Source organism: Vidua chalybeata, chromosome 5, assembly GCF_026979565.1.
Source record: "Vidua chalybeata isolate OUT-0048 chromosome 5, bVidCha1 merged haplotype, whole genome shotgun sequence".
NCBI lineage: Eukaryota > Metazoa > Chordata > Aves > Passeriformes > Viduidae > Vidua > Vidua chalybeata.
In genome coordinates, this window is record NC_071534.1 from 1,041,417 (window position 1) to 1,062,408 (window position 20,992).

Below are 20,992 nucleotides of genomic sequence, written 5' to 3' on the forward strand. Positions count from 1 at the left end.
TAAAGGTTTAAACACACATGAAAGCTAACATTTTCAGCAGAATTCAAATAACAGATTGAGAAAATAATTTGGTTAAAACCATCCAATACTTTAATTAGGCAACAAGTGAAAAACAGCAAGTAGATAAAGACAGGGATTTTTTTTTTTTAAGGTTAACATTATCAAATGATTGTGCTATTTCTTTCTATTTCTGGTTGAAATTCAGATAAAGGTAATTATAAAAATAAGCAATGCTACTAGGTTTAAGCTAGAAAAACAAAATTTAAAATAAAGTAAGTTGCATTTATTATCAAAAGAAAAAAGAGGAACCTCAAAACAGCCTAGCCCAAAACTGTTCCTTAAGGCAGATTCTGCCCTGTAGCTACAATGCACCAGAAGGGGCAGGGGCACAGGCAATGTTTTATGTTCTTTTTCATAGCAAAAAAAAAAAAAAAAAAAAAAGCTATTACAGCCTTGAAAGGGAATTAGGAAGAGCCAAACTCAATACTTTGTAATGTTCTTGCCACTTTATCCACAGCAAAGTCTGCTGATTTCCCAGGTCAGCTTCTCCATTTTGCAGAGCTCATTAAGATCACTAACACCTGATCAAGATGCCCCCAGCTACATCTATCTTGTGCAAATGTAACTGCATGCACAAGTGACAAGGACGTGGAACACCAGGGCAGCTTCTCTGGACAGAGCCCTTAGTGCTCCTGATGGCATTTTTTGAGAGATGGGTTCTGCTGTTTGCTTCCATCTGTCCTTATAACTACTCCAATTTGGCCTCTTCAGATCTATTTAGGATATGAGAACTACTGATCACAAAACAGAAGCACAATAGTATATAACCAGTATGGATAAAGATTCCAAGATTACCTAAAAAAAAAAAAAAAAAAAGAACCATGATTCAAACATAAAGCCTAAAAACTCTGAAGCTTAAATCTAAGTAGTAATAGGTTGTTTCCCAAAATTAAATATATTTTAAACCCATTTCAAGTCTAAAGCAAGAACTCAGACAGCAAAAAGCTCATAGTTTTCAGAGACCTTCAACTGGGGATGCAAACAGTTGTGACATAACATGCTAAGAACTACTTCTGTTTTCTGATCCATGACAGCTAAAATGATCCTCCTTTGAGCAAACCAACCAGAGAAGTCAAAAGTATAACTCAGCTTGGTTTCTTCATCAAAGCCTAAAGAAGCCAATCTCAAATCAACACAGGACAGAGAAAAGTATTTTACCTCAGAGGTGCACATTCCTTCTGTTACATGAACAGAACATCTTCTTCATGTTTTATCTAACTGCTCATAAATAAAGTAATTTTTCCTTTTTCTTTAAGCAAATATAGCTGTATTTTACCATCAGAAAACATAAGGACGAATAAACACTTGCTCCAATAGACATTTGAATGCAAAATACTCTGTTTTCCTTCAGAGTGCCAAGCTTACCTGTTCTCATGGGTGCTGGCAGCTCACAGTGACTCACATCATGGGAACCAGCACAGAGAGCAGGGCTCCTAGCTGGGGTGGCTCTTAGTCCTCATGTGGTTTCATTTACCCAAATTTGGGGCTACAAGCTGGGAAAAGGGCACAAGTGGCCGAGCCTTATAAATGCCCAAGAAAGCAGGCATTGGGTGATTTTCATGATTACTTTGGAATTGCCTTTGTGTGTGATCAATAAGGGTGTGGTGGTGACAGTCCCACATCAATCAGTACATGATTAACATGTGCAGTGTTAAGAGAATGTACAGCTTCATGTAACTATAGGATCTTTATTGATTTACCTTTTTAATCACCTCTGCATAATTATAGGTGGTCAGTCCATTTACTTGACATGTTTTCTGGTGAATTCTAGTTAAATTATCTGGCATTTAACTGGCTTATTCTTACCCAAGGTAATAGAACTGCATAAAGCCTGATGAAAAACCTCTATTATTTGCATTAACATATGTAGAGCTTTATATATACTGAAGCTCCTAGAAAATGGACACATAAAATAACTGCTATTTCAAAATCCAGCACTTCTGGCAGTACTGTCAATAAGGTCTTAGTGTGTTTTTTAAACAAATCTTCTTTAAAGATCTGAAACTGTGGCAGCCATGTCTTGGAGAGATGTTTATAAAATTACTTGTTTCTCACATGGCAGTGTCAGCCCACGAGAGGTCTGGCTGTTAATAAAAGAGTTGCTCTTTGGTGCCCTACCACCCCAGGTTAAAGGTTCTCCTTCTCACACTAGAACCTACACATTAACATTAGCCAAGTGAATTAAGCTGCTCAGGTTGGAACTGAAATGTTCTACTAATTTTCTCTGACAAGGGATAATTGTCAGTGCTTTTACTGTAGAGGTAATTTACTGAAATTGAAGAGGCAGAACTTCAGTGTCCAGCACAACAGTTCTTCTAGCTAAAAGGTAGCAGTGCCTTTAGACCTCTGTTTGTGCTCTAGAAAGGTCAGTCTCTCTAAGGTTTTAGTAAATTTAATTCAGCTTTACTCTTTTAAAGAGCATGTGAGAGGTGTTGCCCATCATCATAGCAGTGGCTGTGGTTCCTGCTAAATATCCAGGGTGGAAACATAATTGATATGGACAAGGCTGACAAGGCAACACAAGAATTTTGACACTTGTAAATAAAACATTACATGGGTCAAATCTTTCTAGTTAGCACCAGGATTCCCATTAACTTGCATGGTTTGAGAAGCTGGCTCAATGACCACTGACTTGAGGACTGCAATTTAAAAGACAGAAGAAATGCAGAGCAAAAGGTTCATAGTTTAAAAAAAAAAAAACAAAGCAAAACAAACAATTAAGCTTCTAGGGTGAACTTTTCTTCTATTAATTTTTTTTGGTTGTTTTTTTTTTTTTTTGGTCCTTTTGTTTTCATCTTTAGGTGTCAAGTTGGACAATGTGTTAATTCCTATTCCCTACATCTCCTATTTCACAGGTGAATAATGAAACTTCTTTTGTTGAAATTGTTACCTCAGACAACTATTTCAGAGATCTCTGCACTGCTGTCACTGGAGTCTCAGAGCACTCTGGCCTGAGAGAGAACTGTGACAGAATATGGCAGTGCTTCTTTTGGAGTTCCCAGAATTTCAAATCTGATGCTTCTGATAAACTTCACCAGCGTCAGTACAAATGCTGCCGAGTATTTGTCTGACTACATACCAGAAGAATTAATACATGCAAACCCCAAGTGCTTGTGAAGCATGTAAAAGGTCAATTAAGAAACTGAAATGTAGTCATCATGAGTTTGAGAAAGCCAGTTTATGAAATCTGTTATGTTGGAAAATCTACTAAAAATAAAATCATTTTATATTTTATAAAGATCTCTCAAATGTTTTAAAAGGACATTTTAAAGGCTGAAAAATGGCATCTATGAAATAACCAGTTCTTAAAATTACTGATTATATAAGAAATTCTCTGAGATGTTCTGGTACTATGGTAGCACGTCAACTTTGATTAATTTTATTCTCCCTTTGGTAAGTGTTTTTGCAAGAGTTTCAACACTTTAGCCAGATGTTAACTGGCAACCTCACCCACTTCTGCCTTGCTGCAGGAGGGATGTTTTATCTGTCTTTTTCCATGGCCACTTGTCTGTGAAAGTGCAAGATCAAGTTGAGACTTTAAATTTATGGAAAAGCTGTGTTTTAAGAAGTGTATTTGCTTTTTCCTCATATAGTAATAATCAAAAACAGCGTGGGAAAGCCATTTTCTTTATTTTGCTGATATGCAGCAGTCCAAGAAACAGAATTAAATCCCTGTCCCAAGAGGTCCTGGTGGAGAGTGTAGACAGGACAACTTCTGCTATAACTTTTATTTTCTCTGCTTGTCCTGCAAAAGCCTTCTCCCTGAATCCCACTTTCCTCCAGTATAATTTTTTGTCCCTCTCTCTTTCTTATTTAAGCAGGGAGTGTGGCAAAAGCACAGAACTGGCACGAAGCAGGAATTCCATGGCTTTTTCCAGGAAGCAGGACAAGAACGTACAAGACATGAACACACTGGAGTGAGTCCAGTGAAGGGCCATGAAGATGCTGGGGGGACTGAAGCATCCCTCACATGACCAGAGGCTGGGAGAGCTGGCACTGCTCAGCCTGGAGCAGAGGAGGCTCAGGGGGCTTTTATTAATGTATAAAAATACTTGGAGGGAAGGTGCAAAGAGGGCAGAGACAGGCTCTCCTCAGTGCTGCCCACTGACAGGACAAGAGGCAACGGGCACACAATGAAACAGAGGGAACTCAGTTTAGGAATAATTAAAAACTTGTGAGGTTGTCAAATACTGAAAGAGGTTGCCCAGAGGGGATGAAGTGGAATCTTCACTCCTGAAGATATTAAAAACCTGACTGGAGACAGGGCTGAGCCAGCTGCTGCAGGTGACTGTGCTCTGAGCAGGTGAGGTAGAGTAGAAAATTGCCAGAGGTTCATTCCAACCTCAACTATTCTGTGATGCTGAGCAGCAACACTAAATACTTTAGCAAAGTATACTCTAAGCAAGATGAGAGAATAAAAAAGTTTCTTGCCCAGTTGCTGGGCATGACCTCTCGGAGTGAGGAATTTACTTTACACTCTATGAGTGCTAATTTATTTTGATTTTTTTTTTTTCAGGGAGATGGTTTTAAAATTGCTGATCCTCAAACCTTTACTATAAATGAGAATTATTTTGGCATGATTACCCTGTTCCTTCAAAGCGTACATGTTTTATTTTGGGGATTTTATTCAAACATATATAATTATCTATGCTAAGCAGTTTATCATATGTTCTAAGGCTTTTCTCTTTATTGCACCTAGCTGACGGTTTTATAATTCAGGAGTAATTGAATTGCAATTATTTTTCATGATGCATGGTGTGGTTTTATATCATGTTGTTGGCAGATATTCTTTATGGTGTCGTTTGGTCTAATGGGAAAATTAGAAGTAGCTCTATCATATAGAAAGATGGCTTTTTTGTGTCATGTTATAGTTTGTAGATGGCACCCAGGATATTTTCTTTTGACATATAGATTTTTAGGTAGAGGCTGAAATGAGATTCTAAAGCAGAGTTCACAGTTGAGACAATATTATCTGTACATCCAAGATGATTTCAACTTTTCTCCCATAGTGACAGTTCATTTATACTCAAGTCCATTTAGCAGACTGTGGTTAGTATTCTAAAATACACATATAAGTATTATATGGTGGTGGAGTTTCTGCTCTAAATTCATCCCTGATCCAACAGGACTGGTTTCTGAGCAGCCAGGAAAAGGTGTCAGCATCTTTTGTAGAAGCAAATCTCCACCAGAGCAGGGGACTGACAGCAGATCTCCCAGCTCAGTGAAGAGATTTCCAACCACTGCAGTGCCCAGGTAGTCTCTAATCCTGCTGGAATTTCACATTGTGTCAAGCCTTGTGAGCTGTGTGGGACCTGACTTTGTTAACCTAGAGATTAGGGCTGCTCTCCTGGAATTTGGGAAGAGGCAAATGCAAGACTCCATGTCAATGTCTACAGAAGAGAAATTCTTCTACAGACATGAGAGAGAAAGCACCATCTGAGAAAAGTACAGTTTTGGCCCAAGAATGGTAGAAAATGAGAGCTGAAGGTTGGACCCAGCAGAGCATCCTTTCAAAAAGGGAAAAGTATTCAAAAAAGTACTCAAAGTTTTCGGTTTTAGCCACAAAATAATTTCTGGAGTGTCACAAATTTGCACAGGATGTGTCAATGGTCATATGAACCCCAGATTGTCTGCCCAGATAAAATCACACAGATGATCACATAGAAGTTCATGGCAGGAAGTTTCAGACAGTCCTCTTGAAACCTCTTCTATTTCCCTTATATGTTCATACACATTTCTGCCTTGTAAACTAGTACAGAAAGAACTGTAACATAATTTTATTTATCCATCTGCAAACTTGAATGTCCACAAACTGAGATCAGTGTGAGTCACTACAGACCCTGTCTACAGTGCCTTGTGTGGCTTGATTTAGGGAGAAGCTGGCAGAATTTAAAATGTTTCTCGTGTAATGGCCAATACTTTCTCATTAAAACTGATTTTTGATCGAGTTTTTGGTCTTCATGACAGGTGTCAGCATGGTCAGCAGGTAAAGAGAGGTAATGCTTCCAGGTACAATGTCCCTTATTGTCAGCAATTTGCCTAAAATGAGCAAAACTGAAGTTACACTCCTAACCTGGGGATATGTACAGCAGAACTGTTACAAAATTAGCTTCAACTGAAACACGCCAGATTAACTTTTTCAACTCCATTTACTGTTAAACCTGGCTGACTTGGACCAATACAGATGACAGAAGGCTGGCTCAGTCCTTTCCAGGGATGGAATGGTGGGTGCTGGATGCTTTCAGCTGCAGAGGTTTTTGAAGGAAAGGGAGGATCTCCCATGCCTCAAACACTGACAACAACACATCACCTAACTTTATAGCTGGCTGAACCTCTGGGCCTCTGCTATTTGATGATGTGAATACACCTTTTGCTAAGTGCATTTGGCTCTTTAAAGACATCACTGAATTTCCCAAAGCACAGTTGCTCCTACTTAGATTGCAGTCTGTGAGATGTGGATTTGTATTAGGAAATGCTGTTTTCAATTTCCACTTTAAAATCACACTACAGCCATCAGTGGCTCCTCCACCTGCTGTTCAGTGCTCACACAGAATATTTGTCATGTTCAATACAAGAGATGGCTGCAACATCTGCCCAGGCAGTTTTGAAAGCATGGAAGCAATTTAAAAGAAATAGAACTAGAATAATTATTACCTTTATTTATATTTGCTACATCTGTAAGAGTCGGAGTTATTGGATTTTAAACACTGGACTTTAAATTTCAATTTAAGTGCTGGTGTGTGAATTTCAGGACAGAAATACAATTGTTTACATGGAATACACTGAATTTAAAAATAATCCTCCTCCATTTTGAGACAGGCAATATACTACATTTTGAATTTTTTTTTTTAGAGAGGTGCACCTGAATGTGTGATTCCAAAACAATATAATCAGACCAAATAGCTTTATCAAAGATAGCAATTCAAAGCTTTTAGTGCAAATGCATCACAAATGCTCGCACTTAGAAATTCTCTTTCTAAGGTCGTGTTTACAGACTCTGCCACAATAAAAGAACAAAAATATCTTTGATGATTTAGCAGAGAAAAGGGTGGTACTGAAAAAGAGATGAGAAAGAATGGGATGCGAGACACTGTTGAGAAAATAATTGATAGTGTTACAGGAAGAGAGCCTAAACTCAAAAAGAAAGAAAGGAGAGAAATAGAGAAATAAATTTGGTATTAGGTGCTCACATTTTGCAGTTAGATACACAAGTGTTTGTACATCAGTCACATTCATAATGCACATTGACCTAAACCCACCTTGGAGTTTCTCAGCTTTTCTCCCTATTGCTTTCTCCTTGACAGACTTTTTGAAGATCTGAGATATGAAATCTCTTAGCGAGATGAACATCAAGTAATTGTATTTGTGGCAGAAGAGACGAAGGTGGAGGATTGCAAACCAAGTTTTGGCTATCACACTGGATCTGACAGGAAAAGAAAAACACAAGGACACCCCAATTTCCTCCCCCAGCTCCCCTGGCTGAGCTGGAACGGTGGAGGAGAAGCTTACGTGCCAAGTGATGCACAAGGAGACCACACGTCACCAAAATATTTGCCTTTCTCCATGTGTAACAGTGGGCATCAAGTTCAGAGAGAAGACTTCAAATTTTAACACAAAAAAAAGTTTGCCAAGCGTTCCAAGGGATGAGGAAGGCACCTTTGGTTCCAGTGTTTTTCACAATTTCAAGTTCCTGTCCCATGGAAGATTTCAATGAGTTTATGTCTCTCAGACTATCACGCTTGCAGTACCTGAAAATAAACACTGAATTCAGATCAGTTCTTACAGTTACTTATGGATGACAGAGCACACAAATTGGTCTGGCTCCTTCCAAGAGAAAAGAATCATGCTTCCTGCTAAAAAAAAGAAATGGCAGGGAGATGTTTAATGTGATTGCAACTAACTGTTAAAATCCAGGCAGCTGTCAGGAGAAAAAAAATAGCAGAGTTATATTGTCCCACTGCAGAGATGTTACATTTGTAAGATAATCTCCAGCACAGCACTCATAGCTCATGTTTGCTCACATCCTTCAGAGGAATGTTTTCTAATCATCCAGAGAGGTTTACAGTGTTGTGTTGAGCTAACACCAGTGGAAATCAGGCCAGCAAGCAGGAGATCCATCATGAGCAGCTGTACAGCAACTGTGTGTGCTGTGCGAGCGGCCGCTGCCTCCAGTTTGGGGAAGAAATCACAACACACGTTTTTCACAGTGAAGGATTTTGGCAGTCACACAAGCACACTTTCATGGAGTTGTAAAATCCTGATGGAGCTGTAAAATCCCGAGCAGATCTAAGCTTAAATTCGAGGTTTTAAAATTGTTTCTTCTCATGGTCCACAGTGTGTTTCACCTCTGGATTTTGCAGGTGGGATGGGCAGAGTTTGCCCTTCTCTGCTAGACAAAATGGAATACACCAACCAAGAGCAGGCAGGAATTCAAGTCTTTGGCATGGAACAAGGGGAAGAAATAGGTTTCAAAATATGTGCATGAAAGTACCCATTAATATATTTGCTGTGATATGCAGTAATGTGTTTAAAATGCATCTTATCAGTGCACCAACTGTTTTCCAAGTCATTTGTGAATTTTCAGTGTGAATGTGTATCCAGAGGCTCAACCTGATAGTCTTGAAGAGCGTCAGTTTTCACAGGATGTCTCTAACCAGTCACTTCTGAAAACATTGGCTGCTGCTAATGAAGTCTGGCACGTTTCTGTCAGATAGGCAAGGAATGTTGTTTGCCACGCTAGAGATGGGTCAGGTATGGTGCAGAGAAACTGTGGCTCCCTTGCAAATTAACTGCAGGGCCAAATACAGAAATGAAGAATTCTAAAGAAGATCAGAGGAAAAACTAAGGTCCTAAATAATGACTCACAAAAGGCTGAACCAAAGCCACTCCAAATTTCACATGGGAGATGGAAAAAAAAAAAAAAAAGAGAAACCTTTTCAAAATATTCAACAGTGTGACAATCAGACCATGGGCTTTACATGCAGGGCACACCATTTAAAGCCTTTCTGTCATGATACTGAACATTATGTTGATATTTGTCTTGCTGGGAGAATAACCCACAGAACCCACAGAAATTTCCTAGATATTCTAGATTTAATATTTATTCTAGATATAATATTTCAGATATTCTCTAAATGTCTCTGCCTTGCAAAAGACAGTTAAGTGAATCTGATTTTTTGAAATCAGACATTAAAATAAACTTTACCCAGCTGCAATTCTTAGTGGAAACCCTTGGCAAGAATTGTTTTTCACTGCTTATTTGAAATCACAAAACAAATACTGTACTCCATGTGTTTCAAGTTATTTGGCAATTTTTTTACCAGGCCCAGACTTCAGTTCTACTTTGTAACATGGTGACAATGTGACTGGTGATAGAAAACATAGAATGGTCTTAATTCTGCACATGAGCTGAATGCTAAGAAATCCTTCTGTGCTCCTTGGTAAGGCTGCTGATGCTACTGCCACAAACCTTGTGTTTGCCTGTCTTGGAGAAATGTTTTTGCCACACTCTTGTCATTGTTGATGGCATTTAATGCAGACTATAATGTGCTACCATTATCCCTGGCCACAGAAAAATGTACTTTGTACCTGAAGCTGCTCACAATCTTTCTGATTTAGACTTTATCTACACTCCAGATCTCTCCCAGCATAACATTTTAGTTGCTTTTTTTTTTTTATTTCTTTTGGATGTAAGTGTAACATCAATAAAAAGCTTCAGTGTGCAACACAGTACAAAATCACCCTGCTCCCCTTGCAGTACAGGGACAAGTACATGACAGAATGATGTTTTACAGGGCTCTAACAACAGCCAATGGGTTGTAGCACTTTAATTACAGCGGTATATTTAAAGTGGCACAATTTTGGAGTGCAGACAAAGCCTTATTTACCACTTGAGGTATAACAGCTGCATAAAAAATTATACTCCACAGATAAATCACCCCGTGGCGGTGGCAAAATGCTGCATTTAGCATCTCTCTGTGCCAGTAGGAGTCTCAGCAAAGCCTCAGACACCTGCTAATGGAAAATAGAGAGGCTGCTTATTTTTATTACCTTCAAAGTTTTTGTGATGCTAACCTTTGGATGTATCAGAAACTACTGATTTTATTCCCCCTTTGGAAATTCGAACTTTGCTGAAAAAGAAAGAAATAACTCCTAGTGACTTCCTGGTTGTTTGTTTTTTTTTTAACAAGCTGTGATACTGTATTCCCTAACCCAACTCTGTGCTGACCATATCTCAGGAGACATTAATGAGGGGAAGAAAACTGAGCTGCATTGTCCCCACTCAGTGAGAATTTTTTGCCACAGAGACAGAATACTTGTCACCTGGCTGCCTCTCCCTGAGTGCCAGGTAGGTCCCTCAGACAGACAGGTTCCCAAAGTCAATACAAAGTTCCCAGTGGTGTGATAGTGTCTATGATTTGGGAACAGCTGGAGTATGAAAAGGTATCTTAACTTTCCCTCTTTTTTTCTTCTTTTTCAAAAATTCAAAGGGGATTTTGGGGTTTCCTGGAGATTCATTTTCTTTTATCTACCATCTGTCCCAGCAGTTAGTTACTTAAACAGACAAAGCTTAAGAAAATACTGCCCAAGAATGTTTTTATGTTTTTTGAAATCAGTTGAGACTCTGTTCTGTTTTTCATTAAAAAAAAAGTGATCTGAAAACATGTGACACAATGGAAAGCACAGCTATGCTTCCTCCTTTTTCAACTCATTGTGTCTTCAGGCTACTCAGTACCTTTTTATAAGTGCTCAGCTTGCACTTAAAAAGAGAAATAAGGGGATCAAATTAATATTTCTGCTAGTTATGGAAGTTCAGCAGGGCAGGACTCCAGAGCAAGCAAGTGCATGGCAGTGGCACCTATTCCTGCTGGCTGTGAACACTTCTGCACAACTCACACCAACTTTTCCAAACCACCAGAAGGAATTTTTTTTCAATTTCTGATACATTCAATATTGCTTCTTCCAGGTGATAATCACTGCACTGATGTCCCACTGAAAAGTTCCAGGTTTCCACGGAGCAGGAGTTTGGCACACGCCTGTTGTCCCCTTCCCCACCTGGCTGGGGATGGTGGGGCCCCCAAGGCAGAGACCAGCATGGAAATGCTGAGTCCCAGGAGCCCCCATCACCCATTCCCAACCAGGCACGTGCCCCAAACCTGGCACAACGAGGGAGCTTCCTGCTAAAACGAGGTTTCAAGGTGAGACAAATCTTCAGGAAGTAAGACTAATAAACAGAATTTAGGCGTTTACAGAGCTTTGTTAAAGTTTTAGTTCACTTTCCATTTTTACTCAGCTGATTCTACTCTGGCTGATAGCAAGGATGTAGTGCAACCCTAACCCTGAGACAGCAAGGTATTGAAAAGCTCTCAGCCTCGGCAAGCCTGCAGACACTATGGGTCACTGCCTAAACGGCATTCATACAGCTCTCATCATAAGAAATATGCTGGCTAAATTCAGGGGTAGGTTAACCTGCCACTGATGTATAAACTTTCTAATTTGTTGTTGTTGTTTTTGTTTTGCATGCAACAGTTTCTAGAAAAGGGTTTGATTTTATTTTTAAAGCAGATCTAAAGTAAGCTAGATACCAATGAAAGCTGTCAAATACCCAGTAATTGATTTTTTTTTTTTTTTAACAGAATGGGAAGAAATAAGTTCTGCAATAAATTGTCACTTGGTGGTTTTAAATGCTGGTCAGGACAAGCCTCCTCCAGCAGTTTAAGCTCCTGTAGTCCATTCAGCCTTCTGCCTGTTGGCCACAGCTGCCAACCAAGGGTTATTTACTGAGTGCCAGTTGTGACAGGACATTTTGCAATGCTGAAGGACCAAAGGGCACAGCACAACGTGCTATGAGAAAAATGCCTCATCTTAATCGGGAAGCTTGTGAAGGAGAAAAAAAAACTCAGCCACCAAAAAACAACTGGAATTGAGGACCTTCTGCCTGATAAAGACTGAAAAAAATACTTTAAACCTCACTAGGAAAATAAAGTTTGCCTATTTCTCCTGTTTCATACACTGTGCAGGGAAGGAACACATATGCTGTCACATTCCTATTTTACGGCCTCTTTTTTTCCCCCCAACCTTCGTACCTCAGATTTGAACTTTAAACTTGTGACAGTGTTATGTTCATTAGAATAAAAATCACTTGCTATTTCCATTGCAAAGCTCCCCCCCAGAGGTTCTCTTAGCTGTTTTATAAATCATATCAGGAGGAAAGCTGGCATAAAGGTTGACAGCTCACTCTGGATAATCACTTCCCCTTCTCTTAAGTGACTTTAAGCAGAAAGGAGCATGTAGCTTGCCAGTTCAGTTTTTAGTGGTCAAGCACCCACATCTAACCACCACCAACACACTGACTAAATTAGCTTGTAAGTATTTTACTGAAATGCAGGAGGATCACAGTCCTGCTCAGGAGAAGGAATCTCAAACATTCATCAGCTATCAAGCCATATTTTCTCTGTCCTTCCAGGGCAGAGCTCATTACATGGAGCGACATGAACACCAAAGCCCTTTGGCACAGGGTCCTTGAAGGGAGCCCGGGGTTCAGATTACTGTTGATTTATCAGCTTCCTCAAGAGCTGGACTGATTAGACTAATGGCTTATAGGGGATATGATTTCAACATGGAAGTCCTGTACCGTGGAGGCAGACAAATGAAGCAAGCTAGATCTCGTAGTAAACAGAACCTACAAGTCAAGGCAACAACCCATTATGTAGAACACTGAAGGGAATAAACACACACCAAAAGAATCCTGGGTTTAGGAGAGAACGTCAGCTTATGTATTATAATTTTTCTACATAAACCAACAAAGCTAAATCCTAATCCTCTCTCAGAGAGACTGAAACAGTCTGGAAATGGTGCCACATCTTCCCAGGCTGAAGAGAAAAATAATCCAAGAAAACTCTCCCTTTAACACCTCATTTTCCCATGACCTGATTACAGGCATTCTGCAATCAATATGGATCTTACACTATTTCTGTCGGGCTTTAGAGGCAGAGTGCTTGGAAGAGAAAGGGTTAACTGTGGCAGGTAAAGGGAGGGGGCACAGGAAGCAGATGGAAAACCTTTCTTGGAAGTTGGCTGTGATAGAAGCAAATATCTGAGAATATTAGCCTGAAACATAAGTATGATTCAACTGCTAATCACTCCATCTATCCCTGAAACTGTTGTCTCTTAGTTAAATGAGCATAATAAACCTGTCCTTTATAAAAAGGGTAATCCTGAAAGAGAGTACCACTAACAACGATATAGGGAACTTATTTTCTCACTGTCTCATAACACAGAATCAGAAGAAAAATTCAGCTCAATTCCATTAGGAAGAATAAAATCCAACCCTGAGAAAACAATTCCCTTTTTTACTCATAATTGGACTTTGCCATTAATTTATTTTGGAAGCCAAGAACTTGACATGGTACAAAAAGGAACTGGATATTTATGCAGAAAATGAAAATTATCTATAGAATTATTAATTTTGAGGACCAAATGTTAGGAAAATATATTCAATTTCATGCTTCAGATATTTGGCACCTATAAACTGAGCAGCTTAAACTGACAGAGACAAAGACTAGTTAACTAGGTTCCCCCAGATAAATAATTAACTGTAGTGTTGTGGAAAAAAAAAGGAACTTCTGAAAGTAGAAAAAAAAATTCGAATCTTTGGCAATAACTTGCATGAAAATACTTCCAGTTAAGAGATGTTACACAAAGCACTACACATTGCAGTTCTTACTGGTTCTCAGCCTTCCCAGTTCTTTTATTAAGTTGATCTTAGCTTGTACAACATCCCCAGGAACCAGATGAACCTTACATCTAGTGCACCCTGGTAGCTTCAGAACTTGGCAGCCTCCTTACAATGATGAAAGATGTATATATATATATAAGTGTTATTCAGTTTGCACACACAGATCTTAAAGAGGTGAAGGAATACATGAGACACCACCCAGCAAAGTGGGTCAGAGTTGAGGGCGTGTTTGCAGGTGGGTGGGAGCACGCTGAGCATCCTTCACTACCAGATTCTTGCAACATGGTACTGTCTTCATTTCTCAGACCTGCCAGGTTCCCTCAGGTCCACATGAAGGAGATGCTGTAAAATGCAGAGACTCCTAGTTCAGTGCAAAACTGCTGAGTAATGCTTACCTGGCTTTTTGACATGGGCAATTGTCAGAGCTGGGTGTGCACTGGCTGTTCAGCAGATATTGTGCCTTGCTCTCACCTGTCACTGGGTTCAATGCCTAGGAGCAGAACTGGGAGGCAACTGCAAAGTCAATCTTGTGTTTGCTCTAAAGGAATAAAAGTGGTGAGGAAACTCAGCCAAAACCTCTGCATTGTGTCTTCCACCTATCTTCACTCTTACTAAATGAAAATATTTGGGAATGGAACATTAAACTGGTATTACTATTAAAAAAGAGGTGATGATTGAGGGAAGAAGGACTATATCTGATTTCTAGTGAAACTCCCTTCAGAAGAAAAGTAGTTAGAACTGGCTTAATTTTTAATGTAGCCATTAACTTCTTAAATGAGAATCTGCTAGAACAAAGCTGCAGCTATTCCAGAGCCTGGCCGAGGATTGGTACTGCATTTAAAACTGAGAGGGTGCTTTTAACTTTGCAGCTTGTGAAGAAAGAGATTGGTTGCATCAGTGGGAGTTCCTGGCAATACTCAGTTTCCCAGAGAAGAGCTTGCCTTGGGTAATCTCACAGAAAAAGAAACACTGCAATGTGGTTGGGTGCCAAGGTCAGTGATGAGCTCAGGACACAAAATAAGAATCTGTTGGGTCCATTGTCTCCAGGCGCCCAAGTGACATAAAGCATCTTTCAAGAAGCCAGAATATTCTTCTCCCACTGGGAAACCAGTTTTGCTGTGTCTTGCTGCTTATTTTAGCTTTGATCAGGGATGTGAAAAGGCACAGGATGGTGCTCACTCCTCCTGTGTACCCTCCTGGCAGTTTCTCATGGTTTCATTTCACCATGTACACTCCCTGAGGGACAGAGAGACCATTCATGGGTGCTGGGAATTGCTTGGGACAGGAAATGCCTTGGAAGCAGCCAATGGTGTGTGCGTGTGTGTCCATTTCAACAAGAATTAATGGCCATTCCCATTTTGCCTTTGATTTGGACTCTGGAGATATTCTTATAAAAATGTAATTTCTGCAGAATGCTCTCTGAAAGCATCAACACTTGCTGTGGGATGAAGATATTGCCTTATTTACTCCAGACTCACCTTAACCCTGCCCTAATTTTACACAGTCCTTTTGCATTTTGCTGTTAGAGATGCTAAGCCATTAGTGTGACTACCCTGCTGTACAAACCTGCGATTATTAAATTCAATGTTTATGAATTTGGCTGCATTTCCTGGCTCCTTGAATGGGGACAGTTCAATACAATTTCTAACCTGCACAAGCTCGCAGCCTGGGGGCTGTGAGTCATGTTTGCTTAAAGAGAGGCAGCACTCCCAGACTGTCACTCACCTGGGTTATTAGAAACAGAGCACTTTAAGAATTACTCTGCCACCTCCTCACCTCTAAATATAGCTGGTGTGCGTGGGTCTTAAGCAATTTAGCTAGTCTGAGAAAAGGTCTCATTCCAAATAATCAATTAAAAATCCATCATTTTAAGAACTATGCAGGCCTCAGGCCAATTGCATCTTGGATGTAATACCTTTGACTGTTTAATGCTGATATTAATTATTTGCATTACAGCTGCAGATCTGAACTCAGAATGAAATTTCTCTGCACTACCCAGCAGCAAGTCCTGCTCCAAAGAGTGCACTATTTAAGCAGGCATGATGGACAAAGAGCAGCAGCAGAAAATCATCATTATTCCCTGCTTCACGGATGGGAAACTGAAAGACAGATTCAATGACCTGCCAAGGGTCACATAGGAAAAGAACTAATTCATAAATCCCACTACAAGGTCTTAAACCATGAGATTTCCTCTCGTTCTTTAATCAATAATAAAACATCACAGATGTCTAAGAATCTAATATCTGTAAAACTGCTCCAAGGTCTATAGGCATGATACAATTAATTTCCATTAACAGCAATGTGATGTGAGGGCACTCTGCACTGACCAGAAAAGTAGGCCTTGCAGACTTTGCAGTTTTTTAATACTGTTTTAATAGACAATATAAAAATCAGTGATAGTCTCATTAAAATAAAAATATGGGGAAACAGTTGCCAAACCTTTGACCCAAGTTGAAACCAAAGGAACTGATTCAGGAAGTAAACCAATGTTTTTAAAAAAAATCAGGTCTAGAAAAAGCAAAGCCTTTAAGTGAAAATATTTATGATGAAAAAGATTAAATTAATTTCATTTAAATTAATTTCATTTAAATCAATTAAATGAAAATATTTATAATTTATAATTTATATATATTTATAATATTTATAAATATATATATAATATATATTTATGAATATTTATATATATATATTTATAAATATTTATAATTTTCCCTTTCTGAATGAGGATGATGTTTCTCATTGTTTCTCAGTGTTGCGTGTGTTGTAGTTTGACCTTTAGCGCTGTGCTTAGCCACATTTTTTAACTCCTTCCTCCCCTACTAGCACAAAGGATTACCAAGAGAAATTTTCAGAGATTCACCTGCCTGAAAGACTCGGATTTCAGGAAGAACACTGAGTATCAAAGAACTTGCACCATGACCACAAGCACCAGCAATGCTGAGTTGCATGAGACAAGACCTGCAGGTTACAAGGAAGAAGTTAAGCACTGTGGGAAAAGTTCAACTCACTCAGCCCCCATAAGGCCAACACAGGGAGCTTCCATAAACACCTCAACTCTTTCTATCCAAATCCCTCTGCAGTTTCTTCCACTTATTTCCACAAATCTAACTGGAATCATCGCTAGGTTGTGCAACACATAATCAGACTTTACCAGGTATAACTTTTGAATCTTTCCATCACCCTCTCTTATTGTTTGTTAAACGAGTAGAAAAAATAAAATTAAAAAATTATTACTGCTCCAATAAGCCTGAATGCTGCAGTGAGTTATGGTCATGTGTAAATTTTTGTGCAATGTACACATTATTGACATTAATGCAATTGCACAGTTAAGCATATATATCCATTTTTAGGTGTTGTGACAGGTCTGACTTTTATTTTATGCTTTTGAAGCATAAACTGCAACCTATAGCTACTGCTCCAGTTAAAAAAGTCAAACAGTACTCATATTATTTTAATACAGCATGCTACACTTGAGCTTTGATACCAAAAAACCAGAGAAGTTAAACTGGTTTCTTTACAACCAGTCTTAAACCTCCAACATTCCCAATACATAAATCAAACTGACAAAACATTAAGCAAACCTTTGGCCAGCACATTTTAACCACCATTCTGGAGAAATGCAGAAATTCTGGTTTAACCATTCATTCTGTAGAAAGACATTACAATACAGTACAGTACAATACAGTACAATACAATACTATTTTCCTTCCTTGCAGTGCTACACAATGAACTTTGATTCTCTAAGGAATTTGCACAGGGAGCCACCCACTATTCTTTGTTAAAAATATTGCACAGAAGAGCAGAAGTGAAAAATGAAGTTCACTGCTTTATCAGAGGTGCCAAGTTTACTGGCTGGCACGGACTAACTAGCTGGAAACTTTGGCCCATCAGAGTTTATTCTGATAAGTTATCTCCAGCTGTTGCAGGGTAAAATTCTCAGAAAATAGATGCCATTGCTGTTGCTTTCGGCACTTGTGAGAGGTGAGCTGCAGATAGGCTGTACTCATTCAACATCTACCCTTAATCTTCATCACCACCAAGAGAATTCAGGTTTAAAGGAGGTGCCACGACTTGTGACTGCGGTTATTTTTCAAGACTGTAAGAATGAGTGAAATCCTTTGTGTGTCACTGAAGCTGAATGTGAGCCATGTCCCAAAAATTAAGAAAAAAAATCTGTTGGGTTTCACAGGACTTGGACTGGGTCTATTGCAGTGGAAGAAACAAATCAACTACATTTATTTCTTCAAGAAGAGTAGTCAAAAAACTTGAATTCAAGTCAGTAGAGCTCATCAAGCAATAGCTATATTTTATGTGTTTCTGAACATATTGTAAAAGGTCATGAAACTTTGTAGGTGGCTTGTTTATTCAATAAAATTTAGTGAAGGAAGGAAACTTGCACTCCTCCTCATGGAATTAATGGAATGTCCACAGATTTTAACAGCACCTCTGTGGAAAGCCAGTAGCAGAAAGATTGCATTCAGGCAAATTTGGCCACTCTAACGTGCCCCTGACCTCCCTTATGTAGCATTAATATCCATTTATTTGCCTTGTCAAGGGAAGAGTAGAGGGAATACTGAGTGGCAAGAATGAGTGATAAGAGTCCCTGAACTGGTTTCAAAAGTAGAGGGGGCACAATTTCAGAGAGGCTTTTCAGAGGCTAAAAATGAGATGGTGCACCTGAAATTTCGGAACTAAATGACTGAGTAACTTCACAGAAGTTTTAAAGAAAACATGAATGAAATGTATTGGTATTATAAAATCTAAGAATATGGGGCTAGAATTTGCCCTTGGCTTGGAAGGTTATGCAGGGCTCACTTATGCTGCTGAGCAGCTTTGTTTTGGCTGCTCTGGACTGGGAAGGCAATGTCATGTCTAAGTGTATCATGCAGTGAATGTTAACAGCTGGAAAAAAAAAATGGAAAAAACCCTACACTTCCAAACCAAGAATAATCACTTAACTCTGTTAAGAGTTAATTATGTACATTATAAAGTTAAGGGCCAAGTCCTGCAGTCTTGCCCAGGAGGAACAGTCAGCTCCAGCACAAGGAAAAGACAGAACTTGGCTTCCATCCCTCACCTGAAGCTTCCTCTTCAGGGCTTCTCTCACCTCTTCTTGTAGATCATTCAGGTCATCACTGAGGTAAGAGTTCAGGTTGTGATCTGCATACTCTGGGAGACTTTTGCCAAGGCAGTATGACATGGACTGGGAGCAGGCGGCATGTCAGGGATCTTTGCTTAGATCTTTTCTTGGGATGCAGTCAAGCACATTTCTCCAACTCTTTTCAACCTGTAATACCATGAAAATCCTTTATTCTGCTTCACAAGAAAGTAGTTTTTCTTGTACAAAGGCAGTTAATGCTACCATTGGAGGCTAACATTGCCTTTTCCCAATAGGCACCTGTATGGAAATTAGGATAGGGCGAAAAGCACCAAGAGCTCAATTCCAAATCATCTTGGTGCAGCTACCAGGGTGGGAAGCCAATCTTCTACAGAATGGAGAAAAATCTTGCTTTTCTTAAAGTGGGAAGATGCTCACTTTTGTTTTAGGAACCCTTTCTCATTCTCTCTTGCTGCACAGCTCCTACACTCATTCCATACATATGCATGTATTGATGATTCACTAGAGCTACTGTCAAGGACACATTTTCCCCTCAGTTCCAGCACACCCAAATATATAGTAAAATGCCTTCTCCTGCAGGAAATTGGCTCATTCCTGCTGGAGGAAGGCAAGGTTACTGCTTTGCCATCCCTGCCATGTAAGGAGGCACAGACATGGCTTTTCAAGGCTCAGAAAAGCAGTGTGTTTTGCACCAAGTGGAAGTGACCTGCCTCAGATCTGTAACATCTGTAGTTACAGATCTGTGTATGACTTCTCTCCAACTCAGAATTCAACACTCCTTGTCAGAGTGCTGGAGATGGGAATAGAAAAGGGGTGAATTCGAGGTCTTTCCCTGCTGCATGGTAAAAAGAGGCTCTGTTCCTCCTGCTTGCCTTCACCCCAGGTAAGGCCTGTGGATGCCTTCCCTGCAGAAGGAAGTATTTCAGAGTTCCTGTGTGCAGTGCACACAGGTAAGAAAAACCTGGCCTAAGTGTGAAAAGACAGATTATAGTGAAGAAAAAACAACAACCCAACAAAAACTTGCACAGCTCCCAGAATTACGTTATTGAGGACGCTATTTGTCATCTGCTGTATAACAGAGCATACATTTCAAAACAGGCTGGCAATTCCATTTCATTCACTCTTCTCTTTCCTATTCCACAAGTGTCATTGAAGGTAAGCAGCAAAGTCACCCTCTTCATGAATTTCTCAAACTGAAATGCTCTCCCGAGGATTGTTATCCTGCTGCTATGTGATCTAGTCTGGAAGGCTGCACGTACCAAATTAAAGAGAGCTCAATGAATCAAAGCTGAGAGACTTGGTGCTGAGATATATAATGAGCACAAGAGCACATGAGGCCCGGTCCTGCTCCCACAGAAATGAGCAGCAAGGGTCTGATTCTGATTTTGCTGATCCAGCTATAAATCAAGAGCAACTTCACTGAAGCACACGTGAGTAAAAAGTGAACAAGCAGTCTTTCAGCCACTAAATTCCCAACATATCGTGCACTGTATTTTGTACAAAACATTGTCCCAGCTTGACTTTGTCTGCATGGCCATCCTGGGACAAAATGGTGAGGATATATTCTCAGTGTGTCTTAAGGGAGAAGCAGTTATGATCCAGCAGAGGAGTGGGTTGGCAGAGCCCCCTGAGCCCCACCAACTGCCCAGCTGAACGAAAATAAACAGGGAGCCTCTCCAAGGCTAAACTAAGCAAGCATACTTCTCTTCCCCTGCTGTACTTCAGATCCTCCTGAGTCCTGAGCTGGAGGCAGGTTTTGATGACCAGATACCTGTTAAGAGATTCCATAAAATTTTATGTGTTTATGAGTATTGTTTATTCAAGCAAAATTGACAGTGCAGCTGAAAATCCCGTTGTATTTTAAGACTTAAAACAATAGAGAGCATCAAGCCACAATATGTTGTAACAGCCAAAAGATTTTCACCAGGACTTGTTAGAATTGCAATGGCAAGGAAATTAATTAGTTGCAGCAGAGTGGTTATAGTGGTTTGGAGGGGAAAAAAAATACAAATGGTATTTTTGTTAAGGTATAGCAAGATAGCAAGGCTGAAGCTTTGAGGAAGGAAATTGCCCAT